A 23,759-nucleotide genomic window follows, 5' to 3' on the forward strand; every position below is an offset into this window, starting at 1 on the left:
GATAAGCCAAAATAGCACAGAGAACTATACTGTTACAATTTCCTATATTCTACAAGAAGTAATATCATGTAAACTCTAAGCAGATTATAAGTTAAAAATGCAAATGTAGAGTAATCATTTAATATTATGCAAAACAGGTGAAAAAATCATTAAAAAAGAATCAAAAGGGCCAGGGTAATGAAAGATCACACAGATAAAACAGGAAAAATAAAAATGGTCTGAATGCACAGATGTCATGATTATTAACAGCAAAACCTAAGGAGTCAAAAAATTTACTAAAATTAACAAGTGAATTATTTATCCAGACCTCAGGATATAAGTCCATATACAAGGATAAATTATATTTTTATACACTAACCTAAGCTAGGCACTAGTCTTTCAGTCTTGTCTGACTCTTTGCCACCCCTTGGGCTGTAGCCCGCCAGGTTCCTCTGTCCCTGGGATTCTCCAGGCAAGAATACTGGAGGGGGTTGCCATTCCCTTCTCCAAGGGATCTTCCCGACCCAGGGATCAAACCCAGGTCTCCTGAATTACAGGCAGATTCTTTACCAACTGAGCCACCACATAAGGAAGCCTTTTTATATGCTAGCATTTAGAAATCAGAAAAACTTTTAAAAGCAAATTCTATTCACAATAATGTCAAAAAGAAACATGCAGTTCTTAGGAGTGGGTTTAACAAGAAGCTGTAAAAGCACCCTGCACACTACAAAGGTTAGTGAGAAAAGTTACATAAATAAATGATGAGGGTTTTTGGTTGGGGGGCTAAATATTTTTAAGATGTCAATTTTCCCTAAACTGACCTATAGATTTAATACAGTCACAAATAGACTCTCAGCACCATTTTTTAAAAATCAAAATCTTGTCTCTAAAACTTCTATGGAATTTTACCGAATCTAGAAAAGCCAAACAAAGAGTATAAAAAGCAATACTGGGACTTACATATGCTGAATTTGGGGTTTACAGTAACCTAAAGTAAATAAGTTGTAAGGATAAGGATGGGCAAATAGATCAACAGAACAGAGTCCAGAAATAGACTGACAAGCACAGGGTCAACTGACTTCTTCGGCAGAAGCATCAAAGCAGTTCATTTAGAAAAGAAAATATCTCCAAGACATAGTGGATGTCTACATGGAAAAGGCAAAAAAGGTTCCAGTCTGGCTTGCAAGCTGCTTTGAAGTCATAGATCTCACCTTGCACAACAAGAAAAACACAAAAGCTGAACCCTGACTGAAAAGAAATCACCCTTCTTAGACACAAAGAGAAAAAAGAATGAAGGAGAAAAAAAAAAAAAAAAGAACATCCAGTAACTGTGAGGCCATCGTAAAAGATGTGATACAGGTTCAACTGAGAAAGGCGAAAGAAAGAAAAAGAGAGAAAGGAAGAATGTAGTACTTGAAGCAATGACTGAGAACTTTCCAAAATTAATGACAGTCACCAAACCACAGACTCAGGAATCTCAAAGAACCCCAAGCAAGATAAATACCCCAAAATCCAAACCAAACTGCAGAAAATCACAGAAAAAGAGAAAATCTTAAAAGAAGCCAAATTTGGTGGGAACGTAGGGATAAGTCTGGTATTATATCAGACTTCCTTTCAAAATATTCCAAATGAGAAGAGAGTGAAGTGAAATATTTTAAATACTGGGGGAGAGGGAGTGGAGTAATTCTGTGTTGTTGTCACCAAGTCTTGTCCGACTCTGTGGCACCATGGACTTCAGCACACCAGACGTCCTTGCCCTTCACTCTTTCCTGGAGATTGCTCAGATCCGGGTCCATTGAGTCAGTGATGCCATCCAACCATCTCATGCTCTGCTGCCCTCTTCTCCTCTTGCCCTCAACCTTTCCCGTCATCTGGGTCTTTTCCAATGAGCTGGCTCTCCGCATCAGGGGTCCAAAGTGTTGGAGTTTCAGCTTCAGCATCAGTCCTTCCAATGAATGTTCGGGGTTGATTTCCTTCAGAATTGACTGGTTTGATCTTGTTGCAGCCCAAGGGACCCTGAAGAGTCTTCTCCAACCACAGCTCAAAAGCATCAGCTCTTCAGGGCTCAACCTCCTTTCTGGTCCAGCTCTCACATCCGTACGTGACCACTGGAAAAATCCATAGTGATTTTGGAGCTCAAGAACATAAAATCTGTCACTGCTTCCACTGTTTCCCCTTCCATTTGCCATCAAGTGACGGAACTGGATGCCATGATCTTAGTTTTTTGAATGCTGATTTTTAAGCCAGCTTTTTCATTCTCCTCTTTCACTTTCATCAAGAAGCTCTTTAGTTGCTCTTCGATTTCTGCCATTACCATGATATCATTGCATATCTAAGGTTGCTGATATTTCTCCCCACAATCTTGACCAGCTGGTGATTCGTCCAGCCTGGCATTTCACATAATGTACTCTCCATATAAGATTAAAAAACAGGGTGACAAGATACAGCCTCATCTTACACGTCTTAATTGGGAAAGTGAAAGTCACTCAATTGTGTCCAACTCTTTGAGACTCCATGGACTATATAGTCCATGGAATTCTCCAGGCCAGAATACTGGAGTGAGTAGCCTTTCCTTTCTCTAGGGAATCTTCCCAACCCAGGGATCAAACCCAAGTTTGCTGTATTGCATGTGGACTCTTTACCAGCTGAACCACCAGGGAAGCCCATTAATTGAGAAAGGAGTTCCCAATTTTGAATCAGTCAGTTATTCCATGTAAGGTTCTAACTGTTGCTTCTGGACCCACATACAGGTTTCTCAGGAGACAGATAAGGTGGTTTGGTATTCCCATCTCTTTAAGAACTTTCTACAGTTTGTTGTGATCCATGCAGTCAAAGATTTTAGCAGCATCAATGAAGCAAAAGTATATGTTTTTCTGAAATTCCTTTGTTTTCTGTATGACCCAACAGATGTTGTCAATTTGATCTCTGGTTTCTCTGCCTTTTCAAAATCCAGCTTGTATACCTGCAAGTTCTTGGTTCATGTATTGCTGAAGCCTGGCTTGAAGAATTTTGTACATTACCTTACTATCATGCAAAATGAGAGCGATTATATGGTAGCTTGAACGTTCTTTAGCATTGCCCTTCTTTGGGATTAGAATGAAAACTGACCTTTCCCAGTCCTGTGGCCACTGCTGAATTTTCCAAATTTGCTGGCATATTGAGTGCAGCGCTTTAACAGTATCGTCTTTTAGGATTTGAAATCACTCAACTTGAATTCCATCACCCCCCTAGTTTTGTTCATAGCAATGCTTCCTAAGGCCCACTTGACTTCACACTCCAGGATGCCTGGCTCTGAGTGTGAGACCACACCAGCATGGTTATCTGAGTCCTTAAGACTTTTTTGTCTTAAGAAGACAGTTCTTCTGTGTATTTTTGCCACCTTTTCTTAATCTCTTCTGCTTCAGTTAGTATGATTCACTTAATATTTCTGTCCTTTATCATGCTCATCTGCATGAAATGTTCCCTTCGTGTTTCTGATTTTTTTGAAGAGATCTCTAGTCTTTCCCATTCTATTGTTTTCCTCTATTTCTTTGCATTGTTCATTTAAGAAGGTATTATTATCTCTCCCTGCTGTTCTCTGGAACTCTGCATTCAGTTGGATATATCTTTCCCTTTCTCCCTTCCTTTTCACTTCTCTTCTTTCCTCAGCTATTTGTAAAGCCTCATCAGACAACCACTTTGTCTTCTTGCATTTCTTTTTCTTTGGGATGATTTTGATCACGGGCTCCTGTGCAATGCTATGAATCTCCGTCCATAGTTCTTCAGGCACTCTGTCCACCAGATCTAGTCCCTTGAATCGATTGGTCACTTCCACTGTGTAATCGTAAGGGATTCGATTTCAGTCATACCTGAATGGATGGCCTGCTTTCCCTGCTCCCTTCAATTTAAGCCTGAATTTTTGCAATAAGGAGCTCAAGATCCGAGCCACAGTCAGGTCCGGGTCTTGTTTACAGAGCTTCTCCATTTTTGGATGCAAGGAGTATAGTCAATCTGATTTCGGTATTGGCCATCTGGCAACGTCCATATGTAGAGTCGTGTCTTGGGTTGTTGGGAAAGTGTGTTTGCTATGACCAGTGCATTCTCTTGGCAAAACTCTGCTAACCTTTGCCCTGCTTCATTTTGTACTCCAAGGCCAAACTTTCCTGTTACTTCAGGTATCTCTTGACCTCCTGCTTTTGCATTCCAGTCCCCTAATGATGAAAAGAACTTATTTCACTGTTGCTAGTTCCAGAAGGTGCTGTACGTCTTCATAGAACGGGTCAATTTCAGCTTCTTCAGCATCCATTCTTGGGACATAGACCTGGATCACTGTGATGCTGAATGCTTTGCCTTGAAAAGGAACCAAGATCATTCTGTCATTTTGAGCTTGCACCCAAGTACTGCATTTCAGACTCTTGGTGACGATGAGGGCTACTCCATTTTTTCTAAGGGATTCTGGCCCACAGTAGTAGATGTAATGGTCATCTGAATTAAATTTGCCCATTCCCATTCATTTTAGTTCACTGACTCCTAAGATGTTGATATTCATGCTTGCCATATCCTGCTTGACTACGTCAAATTTACCTTGATTCATGGACCTGACATTCCAAGTTCCTAGGAAGTATTGTTCTTTACAGCATCTGACTTTACTTTTACCACCAGATACATCCACAACGGAGTGTCCTTTCCACTTTGGTTTAGCCTCTTCATTCTTTCTGGAGCTATTTCTCTGCTCTTCCCCAGTAGCATATTGGACACCTCGTGACCTAGGGGGCTCATCCTCTTTAAGGATCACAGCCTTGTCGTAGGAAAGGGGCTTGCATAACTCAAGGAAGCTATGAGCCATGCTCTGCAGGGCCATCCAAGATGGATAGGTCATGGTAAAGAGTTGTGACGAAACCTTGTCCACTGGAGGAGGGAATGGTAAACCACTCCAGTATTCTTGCCTTGAGAACCCCATGAACAGTGTGAGAAAGGAATTCAATATCCAGTAAAATTATCTTTCAAAGTAAAGGAGAAATAAAGACTTTATCAGATGAGCAAAAATTGAATGAATTTATTGCTAGTAGTCCGGCCTTACAAGACAATTTTAAATTTCTTCATTGAAGGGAAAAATTACATCAGTCAGAAACTCAAATCTACGTAAAGAACTTTAAAGAAGGAATAAATGAACGCAATATGAACTCTTATTTTCTCATTTTTTCACGTTTTTAATTGAGGTAGCAAATGAAAATTTGTTCAAAATAATAATAGCAACCATATAAAAATAGTTCCAATACTTTGGCCACCTGATGCAAAGAGCTGATTCACTGGAAACGACCCTGATGCCAGGAAAGATTGCAGTCAGGAGAAGAGTGTGACAAAGGATGAGATGGTAGGATGGCATCACCAACTCAGTGGATACGAGTTTGAGGAAACTCTGGGAGATGGTGAGGGGCAGGGAAGCCTGGCGTGCTGCGGTCCATTGTGTTAGAAAGAGCTGGACACGCCCGAGCGACTGAACACGTCAGTGATCATGGCTTATGGAGAAGCAAAATGAATGACAGCAACGTTACCAGGGGCAAGAGGGGGGAACCAGAGACAAGGTCCTAAGGCATCTGCACTCTGTGACGTGGACTTGGATTATCTGTAAGTGCCTGCAGTAAACTCTGAACCATGTTCCTAAATGATGGCTGATCTGCTGAGAGAGAGGAGAAAGTCTTGGCCGCTCAGTCGTATCCGACTCCTTGGGACCCCACAGACCAGAGCCCACCAGGCTCCTCTGTCCGTGGCATTCTCCAGGCAAGGATACTGGAGTGGGTTGCCATTCCCTTCTCCAGGGGATTTTCCTGACCCAAAGATCAAACCCAGGTCTCTTGCGTTATAACCAGATTCTTTAGTCCAAGCTATCAGGGAAGCACACTGTTGAGAAAGTGGAATCATATAAAATGCTCAATTAAAATCAGAGACTGCAGAAAAAGAGTAGAAGACAAGAAAAAGAAACAAAGAATAAAGACAACCACAGAGAACAAGAAGGAGTATGGGAGATATTACTCCAAGTAACACAATCACTTTACTCCAAGTAAAATAGTCACTTTAAACATCAATAGTCTAAATATACCGATTATATAGCAGATACTGTCAGAGTGGATTTTAAAAAGAATAAGAGGAAGAAAAGAGCAAATTATAGGTAGTCTATAAGCAACTCAGTTCACATATAAACACATAGATAGATTACAAGTAAAGGAACAGAGAGAGATAGCCCAGTCTCACATTAATCAAAAGAAAACTGAGGTTGGTGCATTAATTTCAGACAGAGCAAGCTTCATGGCGAGGAAAGCTATCGGAGACAGAGAAAGACGTTCTGCCATCGAGCAGTCGGTCCTCCAGGAAGTCTTGACAATCCCTAACATATATGCATCTAACCCAAAGCTTCAAAATACATGAGACAGAATCTGATAGAACTTCAAGGACAAACAGGAAAAAAAATAGCATTCATCCTTATCTCACATCATACACAACAATTAATTAGTGATGGATCACAGACTCAAACATAAAAAAAAAAATCTGTAAAGCTTTGAGACAAAGCATAGTAGAATATCATCCAGATCTGAGGATAAGCAAAGACTTCTTACAAAGGACTTGGACAGCAATTACCATAAAAGACAGTATTGATGAAGGGGAAATTGTTGAAATGATAATCTTCTGCTCATCAAAAGACACTTAGGAAAACGAACCAGCCCGCAGACAATGGGAGAAAATATCTGTAAAATACAGATCTCTTGAAGGACGTGTATCTGAACTGGGCAAAGAACACACAGTTCTCAATAGCAAAAAAGAAAAAGAAAGAAGACAAGAAACCCAATGAAAAATGGATAAAGGGCTCCAAAGGCCCTTTACGCAGGAAGCTATACAAACGGCCACTGGATGTTTAAAAAAAAAATGCTTCGAATCCTCATGACTCACTGGGGAGATGCAAGTTAAAACTACAGTGAGTTACCACGCCACATTCACTAGCGAAATACAAGGAGACTGGAACTGCCAGTACTGATAAGAATTTGAAGCAAGGAAATCTTCCCTCCATCACTGACGGGCATGCCTACCATGGAAAGTGGTTCAGACGTTTCTTACAAAGTTAAGGGTGTTGACCCAGCAATTCCACGGCCAGGTACATACCCAAGGGTCATGGAGACAAGTGTCCACAAGACTCTGCCCTCGAGGACTCTGAGCTGTTTCCTTCACGATCTGTAATTGTCCATCCAGTGCAATTGTCCGTCAACAGCAGAACAGATGAAAATTTCAATCTCCAAGTGTCTGTAGGATGCGGAGCAAGCGGAGCTATTTACACACCACTGGGGGGAGGATATTGGAACAGTCACTTTGGAAAATAACTTGTCAAATAAAGTGAATTTGAGCATGATTTATGTTCAGGCAATTCCATGCCTCGGTTTAAGATCTCGCATATATTCAAGGAAGTTCATAGCATCCCATCCAGGAGAGCATAAAACTAGAAAACTGGAAACAACCCAGATGTCCATCAATCAGAAAATAAATAAATGAAATATGTTTATGTATTCATGCAAAGGAGCCCCCTGTGTCAATGAATATGAATGCGTCTCAGTGGCAAGAGGCAGAAGCAGCATTATGTCAGGAGCATAATAACCTTAAAAACATAGCAGGTCTTAGAGATGATTCCATTTAATGCAGTCTGATCCTGTTTCCTACAATACAGAAATGTGCAAAAACGTATAAGATGTTGTGATAACTCTACGGGCAAGCTCACGAGAAAAGTAAAGAGAGTCTAGGGGAAACACACATTCAGGACATTTTCTGGGGCCGATGAGAAGGGAGGGGTGGAGGATGCATCGGCGGCTTTAAAGGTGAAGGCGGTGTCTCACTCCAGGTGAGGGGATGAGCGTGCCAGTTACGTTACTGTAGACGCCACGGACGCGGGCTGGGAGTTTTAAAGAATCTGCTCTGCTTGGGACCCCTCTTCTCGGCAGTGGGAGTGCCTCTGCTTACTGACCAAAACGTGGGGGCGGGGGGATGGGAGTCCATTCCCCCTAATCCCGTCTGGTCTGGAGCAGGAGCACCCCACCCGAGGGGCCGGGACGGGGAAGGATGGGCCGTCAACACTCGTGAAGATGCTGAGGGGGTGGGGGCCTGGGGTCTCAGGCGCGCCGAGGAGTGTTGGTGCCAGGGTCCTAAAAAGTTCCACGTGTGCAATTCTGGCCCACGCGGTCCAGGTGGGGCTGGGCCTAAAGAATCCACCTACCAACGCAAGGGATGCAAGAGACGCGGGTTCAGTCCCTGGGTCGGGAAGATCCCCGGAGGAGGAAATGGCAACCACCCCAGGATTCTTGCCTGAGAGATCCCACAGACAAGGGAGCCTGGTGGGCTGTGGTCCAGGGGGTCATGTAGAGTCGGACACGACCGAGTGAGCACACACAAGGCCTGCAGGTCAGGTCGGGGCAGGGGCCCTCTGGCTGCACCCCTGGTCCAGTCCGCCCTCGGGTCTCAGCCTCCGTGCGGCAGAGCAAGCGCGTCTTCTTCCTCCAAAGGCGGAGCCCAGGAGGACGCACCTCAGGGCGCTGCTCCCGCCTCCGTGTGTTTGCCCGCACCCCACTGGCCAAAACCAGGCAGGCGCCCAAGCCAGTAAGCACAGGGTGGGTGCACGCACTGCCCGGCGGGGAGACGCCCTGCCGAGTCACAGGCCAAAACAGGAGGAAGTGCAAAGAAAAGCAAAGAGTTTGTAACAAACCGCGCCCTGTGCCTGCGGAGAAGGGAAGCAGTCACAAAGAGCGTCCCTGGGTGCGGTCAGCCAGGCCGAGGTGCGGAAGCGGGGTGGGAGGGAAGGGGAGGAGACGGGGTCACTGCCTCCCTCTCGGCTTAGGTGGGGGTGGACTCCTTGCCCCCTGCTGGTAGACCCTGGAGCCCACGTTCTACGGACTCCAAGCCACATACGCATGTATGGAGCACCGGCTGTATGCCAGAATCTGCACTTAACGTGTGCGGTGCCACACCACCCAGGCCTCAGCTTCCCACACGATGCCACCGTCCCACCTGCCCGAGATGCCCACACACTCCCTGCCCTGCGCCTTCCCCTAAACACCTGCTCAGCGCCATCGCTGTCTCAGTGACTCGGCTCCTGACGGCCCCCCAGAGGCCAGCTGACCCGTTCCCCTTTGACTGTAACGTGCACTCACTCATTTAACAGTAATTCTAGCACGTACCAGGTGTCAGCTCCTGTTCTGAGCCCCGGAAAGTCTGCAGAGACAGACCGGAGTCCAGTCACAGGCCCCACAATTCTCCTGAGCGCTGGGTTGGGGAGACACATGGTTCTATATTCTCGGGGTGCAGGCAGGCACAGGCCCCGGAGCCCCCAGGGTTTGGCTCAGGTCACGATTTGCCACAGGTGAAATCCCAAGCAGCTTTGGGTTTCTTAGGAAGAGATCTTGGGAAGAGCAGACAAGTGGGCCTGGTGGTCCCCGACCTCTTTCTCCACCCTGGGGCTGGGGAGCCCACGTGGATTTCTCTGAGCCTCCCCTCCACCGTCTGAGAACTCGGCTTCCAGGCTTAGAGGGGTCCTGAAGCGTGATTGATGCCTTGTGTTAATCGGGTGGGTGTTCTCTTGAGGGGCACCTGCAGTCCAGCATCTCCACATCAAATGCACAAGACTGAACCTTTTTCCCACCAGACGGGAATTTCTGAACCTGCCGTCTATTCTCAGCTCCATCAGGGTGACCCCTCCTGGGGAACATTCAATCTTGTCCTGGACTCCAAGTGAGACTTCGGGCCATGGACTGTCCATCTAGGCGGGAATGGACGGCGGAAGGGGGAGGGGAAGGGTGGGGGTGGGTGGGCGTGGGGGAGGGTCCCACGGGAGGGGGATGGTCCCGCGGGAGGGTGAGGGTCCCACCCTCGCCCCCAGCACCAGGGAGTGAAAAGCAGGGGAGGCTGGCAGCTGGAATTCCCCAGAGGGCTCTGGTGGCACGTTGACATGTCAGCATCCGTGAAAATTTCCCATTCAGACTAGCCATGGATCTCGCCTTCACTGTAAACTCATCTAGATTTAAAAAGAGAGAGAGTCAAGGTGTATCGTGTTCTCCATATATTGACTTGTTTTGGATTCGCATTAAGAATCAGAAGCTGATCTTGTCTCATCTAAGGCCCTCAACCTGTCCGGAGTGTGAAGGGCACGCAGTCACCCACGACGCCTGGCCCCCAGAGCCCCCGGCCACCTGCCCGCGTCAAAGGCACTGTCTTGGGGACCCAGGACTGACCGCACACCTGAGCCCCAAAAGCTGTGGGAGACAGGAGTGATGGGAGAGACGGGGAGGGGATGGGATGAGGGGCTCTGAGACCCGCGTCGCCATGACCACTCTCCCGTCTCCCTCACGGGCCCTCTCCTGCGAGGCCACGTGGGGCTCCTCAGAGGCAGGACCATGTGGGAGAGCAGCGACCCAGGGAGAGGAGGGGGTGCCTGCCCCCGGAGCCCCCCACTCCCCGTCAAAGACGCCAGATGTGGGGGGGTCAGTGCCGGCCAGCACAGTGACCACTGGACCCAGCGCTTCTCAGCCAGGCCGTGGGAGCTGCCGGGGCAGGAGGGGCCCCGAGGAAATCTCCTGCAGCGAAGGCCCAGGTCACGCTCTGCCCTGGCTGAGAGCGAGGGGGCTCCCAGCCGCTGTGCCCCCCAACCATCTCAGGACGGCCAGGAGCCGGTCCTGCAGCAGGCCTGGCGCGTCTGACTTTCCCTCTTTCACACCCTCCTTTGCTGAGCTCGGTTAATTACAAAACTAGCTCACACTCCGTTATTTTGACTTGCTTCCACCTCCCGGCAGAGTAATTAGATGCCACGTTCAGCGCAGTGGAGCGCGACCAGGGGTCCCTGTTCCCAGAAGGAGGCCTGGGCGGCGGGCGGGCGGCACCCGGGCCGGCACGGGGCGGCCCACCACGTTCCTGCAGGAAAGCATGCCCGCAAATTAATTAGCAATTAAAAACTTTATTTATAAAAGCAAGCCGAGGACGCACATCTTGTTAAAATGCAAGCTATTGTCTCCGGCCCAGTTTTAAACGAGGAGTGAACAGAAATGCCACAGATTGGCAGTGCTCTGGCAAGAGCATCTTCAAAAACCATTTGCTGAATATTAATGAACCGAAAATGTCATTTCTGGTCCAATTACTAGAAGTAATTAGTTTTTTTTAATTATGGAGGAAGTGGAATTTTAATAAGGTCAATTTTACAATTACAGTTTAAAAAATACTAATTGTATTGTCATCACATCTTATATAATAAATGACATTAACTTGCTAACATCTGTTGATTTTAATATAAATAAACCAAAACTATCATTGTGTCGCATTCTTTGGGGAAAGATGATACAGTGAGAGCTGGGTGGCCTGTGAGGGGAGGAACGGGGCTCCAGCCGCCCCACGGGGACCCCGCACCTCACTCTTGGACCTGCTCGCCTGGACCACTTTGCGCCTGGTCTGACCCTCCCTGAACACGAGGTTTTACAAATCCCAGTCAGATTCAAGCTTCTGTTTGACATGGGTGGCCTGCCCAGCCCTGCAGGAGGCAGCCAGGCCCCGGAGCTGACCAGCTGGCCTCCTGTCCATCACCAAGGGCATGGCCAACCCCCTCCTCCCGGTCCAAGCCCACGGGATTGCAGGCAGTGGGCCCTCCTCTGCCCAGACTCGCCTGATCCCTGGGGTCAGGCTCTGACACAGGGGTACCCTCCCCCATCCCGAGCACACATCCCATGAGGGATGCCCTCCTGACCTCGAGCCTGACCCTGACCCTGACACTGACCCCGGCCCCGACCCTGATACCGACCCCGACCCCGACCCCAACCCTGACACTGACCCCGACCCCGACCCTGATACTGACTCTGACCCCGACCCTGATACTGACCCCGACCCCGACCCCAACCCTGACCCTGATACTGACCCTGACCCCAACCCCAACCCCACCCCGACCCTGATACTGACCCCCACCCTGACCCTGACCCCGACCCCGACCCCGACCCCGACCCTGACCCTGACCCTGACACTGACCCCCACCCCGACCCCGACCCTGACACTGACCCTGGCCTGATGCACCTGCCCCACAGCAGCTCCGTCCCGGCCATGGGCACAGACCCCACCCCGGCACCCCCGCCGCTGCCCTGACGCTGTCGCAGAGTAACCCTGCGGGCCCGCGTGGCCAGGCCCATCACGGGAGGAACAGGGATGGGAGCCACCCCAGAGGCAGGGTTACCGAGCCCCGGGTGGTGAACGCGGGGCAGAGACCGGCTGATTCCGGGACCTCTGGGTGGCCGCGCTCGGATGCACCGAGGCGGCTGGGGCCGCAATGGCCCCAGAGCTGGGGGCCGGGCTGCTTGGAGCCACTTGCTGACCCGACCACATCTCCCGGCCGCGTCCACCCTCACACGGAGCACCTTCCATCACCATCGCCCTCTGAGCTGGGAAACGAGGACCAGAGGAGCCGTGAGTCCGGGGCCCGGGGCTGGTGGGAGGCTGGGCTGGGCCAGGAGCCAGGGGTGTCTGGAGGGAGAGGCTGGGGGGCTTCCATCGGGGCTGGGACGGCCTCAGCCCTGGACGGCTCGGGGCCCTGCCCTTGGTCATCACTGCCTCCGCCTGGTGATGATTCTGAGCAGCGGCTGGTGGGAGGGAAGGTCAGCACGACCTTGCCGGCTGGCGTGGCTGGGCTCACGGTCCTGGAGGGTCCTCCGGAGCAAGGAGATGAGGCCACCGTCCCACCCTCACGTAGGACCAATGACCTGCTCAGAGCGGACACCAGGGAATCTTCTCGGAATGAATAAGTGAGCCCAGGGCCGGACGGGGTCATCCCTGGGGGTTATGATCGGCGCCTCCCCCAAGGGCACGGCCTGGGTTTGACACAGCCGGCCCCCGCCCGGCCACAGGCCCTGTGAAAGGACTCCGCCCTGTCTGATGAAGCACAGAGCAGACCCTACTGCCCGCCCGAGTCCCCGGGGCCTGAGCCCGTCCTGCCAGGCCAGGGCGCTTCCTCGAGGGAGCAGCTCGTGGACGTTCAAGCTGTCGGTGGGTGTTTGTGGGGTCCCTGGGAATGTCGGGTTGAATTTTAATTATCCAGATTAAGATCTACTGATAAAATTAGGAAAGTAGAAAGGCTGTATTTAAACACAGACACCCCAGCAATGAGAGCTCCCCGGACAATAAGCAACAGTAAGGACACTGAGGCCTCACTCGGAGGCCTGGGGGTAGGAAGGACCGCGGACGCTCACTCGGGCTCATGGCTCCTGCACTGGGGGCAGGGGGAACCCCCAGAGAGAGTCCAGTGAGGGGCCCAGCCATGCCCCCCCAGGTGCCAGGCATCAGGGCCTGGCCCCCATCCTTACAGCCCCGTTAGGTCATGACCTTGTTACTCCCCCTGAAGGATGAGACCCCGAGAGTCCCAGGGGCGCAGGAGAGGCAGAGCTGGCAGCTGAACGCAGGCGGGAGCCTGACCCCCGCATGTCCACCGCCCTCGGGCCCTCACGGACGAGGCTCCTCCCCCCGGTCCTCCCCGCTGCGTGCTCACCATCTGCAGGATGTGCAGGTGCAGCATCCGTACCGCAAGCCACTCGCTCCCCAGGAATGAAGGGGAGCATTCACACACTGTGTGTGCAGTGCCCAGTGGAATGAAGGTGCCCTTTAAAAAAACAAATGAAAGCTGAAAAAACGTGCAAATATCCAGGCCAGTGAGAGGCTCAGACGGGAAAACCAAACCTGAAAAATGTTCAGCAAGAAAAGCAGCAAAGAGCATGATGCCTTTGGCTGTAGAAGGAGCTCCTCAAGCAGGACACAGAAAGCCTGAAGCCCGTGGCCAAGAACATCCATGTGGCCGCATTAAAATCACAGCTTCCTCTTTGACCAAAGGCAACCCGAATGAGATAAGAAGACAAGTCAGAGAAGAGATGACAGTCTGCATCTGAATCAATGAAAAGCGAGCAATGTCCATCATGGGCCCAAATCCTGCCAGCCAGTAAGAAAATACGGAGCTCATAGAACAACGGGCAAGGGTGAGGAAAGATAGGAGTCACCGAGGGAGGCCTGACACCAAACAGCAGGTGAAGGCAGGCTCCACCTGGGGGTCTCAGCCCCGGGAAGGAAGGGCCTCCCCAGTGGCTCAGGGGTAAAGAATTCGCCTGCAGGGCAGGAGACACAAGAGATGAATGTTCGATCCCTGAGTCGGGAAGATCCCCTGGAGGAGGAAATGGCACCCACCCCAGTATTATTGCCTGGAGAACCCCATGGACAGAGGAGGCTGGCGGGCTACAGCCCAAAGGGTTGCAAACAGCTGGACATGACTGAGCAGCTGGCAGCTGCCCTGCATGGGTGTGGGCGTCACATCAGGGACATGAGGGACAGAATCTGCCAGCAGACCCAGGGCTGGAGACGTGCCCGCCCCACGAGTGTGCGGTGTAGCTCAAGGTACCAGTTCTACAGAAATCTTTACACATGTGACAGACAGGTTTGTACAAAAGTCCTCATCAGCCCGTCGTGTGTAAAAGCAAAGCTTCAAAACTCCCCCAGCAGTCACGGCTGAGGATGGGCCAGCCAATTCTTCTGCAGCATCACAGGAAAATTAATGACATAATTGTGTCAATACGAATAAAACTTGAGAACACACTGTTTAGTGAAAACATATACAAACTGTGTGTGTGAATATTCAGTCACTCAGTCGAACCCTACTCTCTGCGACCCCATGGACTGTAGCCCGCCAGGCTCCTCTGTCCTGGGGATTCTCCAGGCAAGGATACCAGAGCGGGTTGCCATTTCCTCCTCCAGGGGATCTTCCCGACCCAGGGATCAAACCCAAATCTGCATCGGCAGGAGGATTCTTTACCACTTAAACTATGGAATTTGTTAAATGCATATGATCACTCACAAAAAAAGTGTAAGAATGCGAAATAATTTTTAAAGTTCCAGAGGTCCTCTAAAGTAAAAGCAGGAACTATTAAATACCGCTTCAGGACTGCGGCTTCCTAGACCCCGGCCTCGTGTTTGTTGCCTGCTGCTGCGTGATACCCAGGCTTCGGGTCAGGAGGGGCCTTCTCTTCTTCACGGCCTCCACGGGGCAGGGATCAGGGCATGGCCTAATGGGGTCCTCTGCCCGGGGTCCCCAGGGCTGCAGTCAGAATGTGGTCAGGCTGGGGTCCCACCCGGAGACTCTACGAGGGGAGAATCTGCTTCCTTTTGTCTGTGGGACTGCGGCTGGGGGCTTACGGCTGCCTGTTGGCTGGAACTGACAGGCGGGCCAGGTCAGGACACGGCCTGGGGGTGGGTCTTGGGGACGCAGATGGAGCCTCCCCTTCCACAGTGGCCCGTGGCTTTCACCGCCCATGACTGCAAGGAGGCCAGTGTTCCAGGGCGCTGCGCAAATGCGGTGGGGGTGGGACATGGGAGAAGCTGTGCAACCTGCCTATCACCCTTCACTCTTCTGGGCTGGCCCGACGCAGCAGGCGGAGTCCCTCCACGGAAGTCACAGATGGAAGAGCCTGTTGTTGGTATTATTGTTAGAAATGCTCCTAAAAAGGTTTAGCCCCATGAGAATTTTCAGCTCAGGTTCTGTCACCTGTAAGATCGGGAAGGGTGGTTCCCGAGTGGGCTGAGGCATCGTGTTGGGTGCCTTTGGGTTTGGGAGGAAGAGCGTGGGGTGTGGGGGCCACTGGTGAAGAGGAGTGTGTGCAGACTGTGTGTGCCGGTGTGGGTGTGCACAGCTGTGTACAGATACAGGTGCAGGCATGTGTGTGTGTGTGCAGGCCCAGGTGTGTGCAAGCACAGGTGTGTACACGTGTGCAGGTCAAACGTGTGGGGGCTTGTGGACATGTACACAAGAGGAGCCGCTCCTGTCTGCCCCTGCAGCCCTCGCTGGCGTCCTCCCTCTGGGGAGTGTGGTTCTTCCATCCGTCGAGCTGAAATGACATTCAAGTTTTGGACTCTCATCAGACACACAAATAGGTAACTCTTGATGAGAGGACCTAATCAATTCTGCTCATTTTTTCTGGTTTTAATTGGCATTTTCTGTCCTAATGAGAGCAACTGTATCCGCTCACCAGAAACCCACCTAATTGTTCCCACCCCCCACCCCGACTCTGGAGAGACCCTGTGCAGCTCACAGAATGTCAGCACGCTCTGTCCTAATGAAGCGAATAATTTATAAATGCTGAAAGCAAGGGGGTGTTATTTATCACCTCCTCACAGATTGATGGGTATCAGATTTACCTTCTTCACACAGGACGTTTTTCTTTCTTTCCAGAACAGCAGGGTATAAATTAAAGAACAGCCATCAGCATTAAACTCCAAGGACAGTTGCTCACCATTTCTTGGGGTTGAGCGGCACAGAAAGGAAGTCACGTGATGAAATGACTCCAGGGACCCAGCACCCAAGGTTAAAAAGCTGCAGGAGGGTCTGAGACGCCACTGAAATGCCGAGCCCCAAACACTGGCGTCCACACGTGCAGCACTGCCCACTCCCACAGACACACGCGTGTACACAGACATGTACACGTGTGCGGGCTCTTACACACAGGCAGTTACAGAAACCTGTAAACGGTGCAAACCTGCAGGTCAGCAGGGCCCCTGGACCTTGGCGCCCGGCCCAGATCTCATTAACTCTGCGTCCTGTGCGGGGACGTTTTCTGGGGAAGCTCACTGAGATGCCGGGAACCTGGTCACCCGCCTTCTGGAAGCGGGAGGAGCAGCCCCACAGTGGGATCGTATCCCACACCAAGCTGGGAAGCCACCCCCCGACACCAGCCTCCACGTGCGGTTCCCCCGGACTGTCTGGCGTCCTGCAAGCCCTGAGTCGGACGATCACTCTGCCGCCATGAAGGGAGACGCTTTGCTGAGAGTGAAGGAAAGCCAGAAGCTTCTGGGCGCACAGGATGGCCCCGACCTCTGAGAGGGGCTCCTCACGGTGGTGAGGAGTCCTGCCTGGGGACCTGCCAGAGACCCCGCAGGCATTCCCCGGCCTCTCTGTCTCCCCTCGCTGAAGGGCTCGCCTCCGCTCCGCCTGCGCTCACACCTGGGCAGGGGATCCATTGCGGGCCGTGCCGCCGGAGCCGCCACTGGGCCGTGACTCACCCCAGCCCCACTCGTTGGAATGAGGCCGGGGCTCTGATCTCTCGAGGCTCCAGGTGCTTCTCCCTGGGGGAGGGCTCAGGCCTGGCCAGGACCCCTCCGTGCCGGCAGCTGGACCGTGGCCACGGCCTCCCGGGAGACCCTGTCCGGGACGGGGGCTGGCCTTCCTCCTGGAAGCCCCCAGGGGACTTCCCCAGGGAAGCCAGCATCAAGTTAAGACTCCTGAGTCTGACTTTTCCAGACCTGAGCCCTTGAATGAGACGAGGATCAGGAAGGGGACGCTTTTCCGGGGCCGCGGCCACTGCTGGAGGAGGGCCTGGGGTCTGCAGGGCCTGGACACAGGGGTCCTGGCCCCATGTGAGTGAGGAAGGGGGGAGGCCTGGCCCAAGATCAGGTGAGCACAAGGACACACGTGGGAAGTCAGTCTTCCTGAGATCCACGCGCCCCGGCCCTGTCCTCACTGCAGGGGACCCGACCCTCTCCCGTCCCCCCCGGGGGCATCAGGGCCACAGCCCAGCTTCGCGCAGAGCGGCTCACACCTCAGACAGGAGCGGGGGTGGGGGGCAAACACCCTGTCCCTCTAGACGAATCGCCCTTAGACAGAGCACAGATGTCCCGGTAAATTCCAGGAGGACCCCACTGGGAGTGCAGGGTCCGCAGGAGCCGAGACGAGCAGTGGGCGCGCGGCCACAACGGGGGTCACTGAGAGCAGGCAGGACGCCCTTGAGGGCAGCTCGGGGGGCTGGGGGCTCAGATCACAGGCTTGGAGGAGACACGCCCCTCCCGGGGCTCTGCTCCCCCGGGGGGAGACAACTCTGCTACGAAGGCTTTCCTTGCTCCTGTCTCTCTGACTCAGACTTGGAAGGGGAAGTGCTGGCAGGAATCCAGCCCAGAGCGGGTGCCGGCGGGCTCCTGAGGATGCACAGCGCTGCTGCTCAGACAGCACGGGGTCCCCGCGGGTGCAGCCCCCCACCCCGCACCTGCCCTCCCCACCACCCACATGCTCCCCCCAGCCCGGCAGGCTCCCCTCCTCACCCACGCCCTCCCTGAGAGCCCGGTGCCCCTGGGAACACCTCCCCCAGCGTCTGTCACTCAGGAACACCCCCAAGTGATGACCACGGAGAGCCTCTCTGTTGGTGTTAGGCATTGAGTCGAGTCCCCCAAAGATGCCGAGGTCAGAACCCATGGACATGCCTCATCTGGGAAAGGGGCCTTTGCTGATGGCCAAGTTCAAATGAGGTCCTCGCCGCGGGCCCTTGTCCAGCAGGACTGGAGCCCCCCGGGGCAGAGGACACCGGGGCACAGAGACAGAACGGAGGGGAGCGGCTGTGACGTGAGCCCACAGGGGGCGGGGGGAGAGGCCAGGGAGAGAGCCCCCCGAGGTCGCAGAGAAGCCCACTCCCTGCGCCCTGACCGTGGGCGCTAGCCTCCAGGCTGGGAGATGGCGCGTTCCTGCCACTGAAGCCGCCGCCTGGGCCTGAGGCCAGCCCCGGGACGCTCTCACGCCTCACACAGGAGCCTGCGTCCCCAGCCTGCAGCTGGGGGCCTCGGACGAGTGCCCACCAGGCTCACCCCAACCCCTCCCACCAGGCCCAGGCGTGCTCTCAAAACCCAGAATCCGCGGCCCCACCCTGAGGCTCAGGGATCCACAGCCAAGAGCTCCATCACCTGCAAGGACACACAGATGCCACGGCCTTAGATGCAACTCGTGGAGGGGCTCGGTCCTGGGCCCAGCACGAGAGGGCGCCGCTGGGCCTGGCTGATTCACAGACGGTGGGCACGTGGGCGCCTCCTTCTCAGGTCAGAGCAGCCTCGGGTCCGAGTGCAGCCGCCGCACCCGGAATTCTGCTCGTCTCTGCTCCAGTCATGGTAGGTAATCTCACTTTTCTTTTATTGGAGCGTAGATGATGTGGAATGTCGTGTTAATTTCTGATGTACAGAAAGTGACTCATACATTCTTTCTCTTTTCCATGATTGTTTGTCCCAGGATATTGAACACCATTCCCTGGGCTATCCAGGAGAATCTTGTTTTTCTTTTTTAACTTGTCGCAATCCCATCGGACCAGAGTGACTCGTCACAGCCCCGAGAGCTGTCCTCCCCGGCAGATGGCAGCCTCCGGCTCCTGCCGCGGAAACACCAACACCAGAGCCGCAGCGGCCGCAAGCTGCTCGCTTTCCTGCGGGTTGGTTGGTTTCCGCACGTTTGCCCGTCTGTCAGTCATGGAGCGGCGGTTGCCTGGGTCAGGGTGCAGCTAAGGAGAAGAGCTCGGGTCCCGGACAGAGGGAGGAGGGAGAAGGGCTGGCCGGGCGCCGGGATCGCACGTGTCCCAGGCGTGTCCCCGGTGAGTGCCCACCACCCTGGGTGGGTCACACCCTCCGACCCTTCTCCTCCAGGACCGACTGTGGCCTCTTCACGGCCCCTTATTTGGGCCTGAGGTTTTCCTTCGGCCTGAAGGTGAAAACGTTGGTAAAGCCGGTCGTTCTCAAGGCTTGGGAATTGGGGGCCAGGCCCATTCCTTCACAGACACAAAAGAGACAGTACTTTAAAGTTTATGTGATGGAATTTCTTATATTTAGCATCAGTGCCTCTGCAGTTTTTATTCTTAGGAAATAAAACCTCGCGTTTCTCTGTATTATTCTCTGCACCCAACACTTTCCAGCTGTTGTTACAACCTTCTTTTAATCTTGCTTCTTTAAAATGTTAATGACTGTCTTCACAGAAGAGACTGCTGTATGCAAACACGTTTCCAGGTCCCTAGGATTATGAGACACCACATACGATGCGCCCAAACCCCCAGCGGCATCTCAGCCCAGGTACTGGCCGGAGCCCGTGCTGCCGGCCCCGCGGCTGGGCACAGAGGGGGCACAGTGCTGGGAACCCGGGGGCCTCAGCTGCCGCACGGCCCTCCCACCACACACCCTGACGCAGAGCAGGCCATGTGCCGTCAGCGGTTAGACGGGAGGGGATCAACTCACTCAGCCCTGAGCCACAAGAAGCCTCCTCCAGCCCGCAAGGCGGACAGGGCCTCTGCAGCCACAGGAAGGTCATTGGGTTCAAGGATTTGCCTGGGAGCCTGGGAGGGGCTGGCTACCCACTCCAGTATTCCTGGGCTTCCCTTGTGGCTCAGCTGGTAAAAAATCCACCTGCAATGTGGGAGACCTGGGTTCGATCCCTGGGTTGGGAAGATCCCCTAGAGAAGGGAAAGGCTACCCACTCCATTATTCTGACCTGGAGAATTCCATGGACTGTATAGTCCACAGGGTCACAAAGAGTCAGACACGACGGAGCGCCTTTCACTGGGAGGGACAAGCATGCATCGGTGATGGTTGAGATGACTGACTCCTTCACCTCCACTGGAAGAAAAGTTTCGTTATTCTTTGAACACAGTGGGTTCCAAAAGAACCGATTCGATTTTCTTCCTTTTCTTCTGCTTAGTGACTCTCTCCCCAGGGGGCTCCACCGTCACCAACGCGCCCAAGCAAACACGGCGGGTGCTCATGTCCACCGCACGGCCAGCCCCCCACAGGCCTGGCCCCGCCTGGAGGGAGGGTGTCCACGAGACTCCCAAGGCGGGCCCCTCACTGCCCACAGATGTCCTCCTCGGCATCCTCAGGACAGAGCTGGGTAATTGCTTGGCTTTGTGACAGCTTTCCAGGCTCCCGAATCGCTCTTACGAGGTCACAGCACCCGAGGGCTTGGGAAGAAAATGCTTATGGCAGCCGCCGGCACGCAGCTGCCTTACCCCGCGCGGGGCCGGCGGTCGGGCCCTCAGACTGCAGGGCGCGGACGTCAGCGCCTCTCCTTGCCGCTGTGCTCACGGCTGTGTTCTGCGGTCACACTGGTTCCTCAGAGTCGAAAGCCGCCCTGCAGGTGTGCGGGAGCTGGGCGGCGATGCCCGGGGTCGGCTCATGCTGCAATCAGGGCTGGGAGGAGGCTCGGCCTTCCGGACAAAGACCCTTGTCCAGGAGAGACCCCGCGCCCAGCCCAATGTGACAAGTGCAGAGGAACGCCTGGAGGAGAAGCGGCCGTCCCAGCCACTGGACACTGCGCTCCTTGGACCCGCATCCTCCCCCTGGCACTCGGGCTGGGTGGCCTGGAGAGAGTTTCCTACCGTTCACGTGCTCCTCGATCTTACGCCACGTTGCTGTGAAATGCCCTCCTGCTAGAGTAAGGCCTCCCGAGATGCTCGCCTGCCTAAAGGCGCTACAGGAAGGCCTTGGGCTTTGCGATGCCATGAAGGTCACACCGGGGTCGTTTGTGAGCAAAGGGGCAAAGAAGCCCCACCTGCGGGCCGGGCTGACCCAGGCATCTGCAAGCTGGAGCAGCTGGGATCTTTCCCCTGGGACAGGGGTGGTGGGGCAGCCGTCTCCTCAGTCATGTGAGAAGGGTGAGGGGGGCATGTGAGACAAAGCCGCCCCTGGATCCCCAGGACTCCGCCTGCAGCTCTGACCCAGTACCGGGCACTTCTCCAGCTTTCCAGGTACCCTCGCCTCCTCTGATGGAACAGGGATCCTGACAGACCTCTAACTGGCCACAGGAGCGCTCACTCACTGAGTGTGGACAGCGCATGCAGTCCTGCAGAAAGCCCACCCTCCCAGGCTGCCCTGGGTCAAACCAGGGTCGCAGCGGCAGGGAGGCTGTGAGACAGGCTGACCGCGGGTGGCGGGTGGGACTGGAATGGACAGAGGCCAGCCCCGGGCTGTGAAGATTGCTTCTCCCTGCGCACGGGGAGGCTTGCACCAGAGGGCAGACGCAGATCGAGGTCTCGGAGAGGCACCCTCGGGGCCTGGGACACACGGTCCTGCCCAACCAGAGGTGAGCAGCTGACCTGTCCCGGCCTGCCCAGTGTTTCCTCTCATAGCAAATGTAGGGGCATCAGAGAGCCCGTGGATGGTGAGACCCCACACCCACCTCCCCTCTAGGGCACCCCAGGTGGAGACCAGGACCCGGCCCCCCCACCTATGACTGGAACTCCAGACACTGTGGGGTCTGGGCCACGCTGACATCCGAGGCCACAGGGCCCTGCTGCATGCTCTTTCTCTGCAGCCCCGTCCCGTCCACACTCCTCAGGTCCACGGTCTCTGGAGGTCAGGCCTGTCCACACACCCAGACCAGGCTTCAGAGTCCAGAAGGTGAGGACTCAGTAAGTCAAGGAAGCCCATGAGGCTGGCCCCTTCTTTCTCTCTGCCCTGCATCCTCCACATGGATTTCAGCCTCAGCCTGGTGAGAAGAAGGCTGCAGCTGCTCCAGTCATCACATCAGCACCCAGAGATTCAGGAGGGCTGTCACCCGCCAGAACTCCACCCCAGGAAGTGGGAAAGGCCCCGAATCCCCTCATACCACACATCCCCTCCACGCCCTGGAGGGACCTTGGAAACACGGTGCTCATGAAAGAAACCAGCTGCAGAAGGCCACGTGGTGTGTGGCCCGTTTACAGGAAAAGCCCGGAGCAGGGACATCTGCAGAGGCAGAAGGCACACCCTCGTCCGTGACGGCGGGCACGCAGCGCCGAGCAGGGCGTCCCATCCGTCTCTGTTAACAGTACGGTCACCCGTCCTGGGGTCAGCTGTTCCTTCAGCGAAGTGGGCGGCCCTGGCCCGGCCACGTGCACAGCCCCCAGAAGGGCAGCCCTGGAGCATGCTGGGAGAGCACCCTTCAGGTCACATGCGTGTGGGCTAAGCTACTCAGTCGTGTCTGACTCTCTGTGACCCATGAGCTGTAGTCCACCAGGCTCCTCTGTCCATGGGATTCTCCAAGGAAGAGCCCTGGACTGGGTTGCTTTTTCCTTCTCCAGGGGATCTTCCCAAACCAGGGATCAGACCCAGGGGTTGAACCTGCATCTTGATGTCTCCTGCACTGGCAGGCGGGTTCTTCACCACTAGCTCCACCTGGGAAGCAGGTGCGTCCTAATCCTGGATGCATCTGTTAGCTTGGTTGTGTGTCTCTTCCAGGTGAGGCTGGCGGACCAACCGGTGAGAAGAACGAGCACCCGAATGCGCCCGTCCCCAGGGAGAGTCTCTGAGGACCAGCCCGCCGTGCACCCGGAGACCCCCACAGCCCCGCCATCCCCCCAGAGACCCCACAGCCCCGCCATCCCCCCGGAGGCCCCCACAGCCCCGCCATCCCCCCGGAGGCCCCCACAGCCCCGCCATCCCCCCGGAGGCCCCCACAGCCCCGCCATCCCCCCGGAGGCCCCCACAGCCCCACACGGCAGCTCCAGCCCGCCTCTCTCTCCCTCCATCCGACCAACCCACTTTGTGCAGTTTAAGTAGTCTTATCGCCCTGTGCGCTAGCCAGCCCCTCTGGTGGAATGCTGAGCAGCAGTGGTGAAGACAGCACTCTGGGCTTTATCCCCAGCCCTGGAGGGAATGAACGCGTCCGGTCTCACATGAACAAGATGCTCGCTACGGGCTTTGCACGGACGCCTTTGCTGAATTAGAAAGTGCTCTTCTCTCCCAGCTCAGAGTTTCCATCATGAAGGCTAAGAAACTGTCAGGTTCTTCTTCTACGTATCTTGAGGTCATCCCTTTTTTTCTCCCTTATTTCGTCTACGTGGTGAGTGACACACATTTTGAACGTGAAGCAGGTTTGCCGTTCCAAGATAAACTCCACGTGGGTGCAGCGGAAGGCGTTGTGTCTTGCGGAGTTGGGTCTGAGCGGCCACCACCATAAAGTGAGTCTGCACCTGTGCGCCTCAGGGATGCCGGTCTCT

The sequence above is a fragment of the Muntiacus reevesi genome, chromosome 1 (assembly GCF_963930625.1).
Source record: "Muntiacus reevesi chromosome 1, mMunRee1.1, whole genome shotgun sequence".
Classification (NCBI taxonomy): Eukaryota; Metazoa; Chordata; class Mammalia; order Artiodactyla; family Cervidae; genus Muntiacus; species Muntiacus reevesi.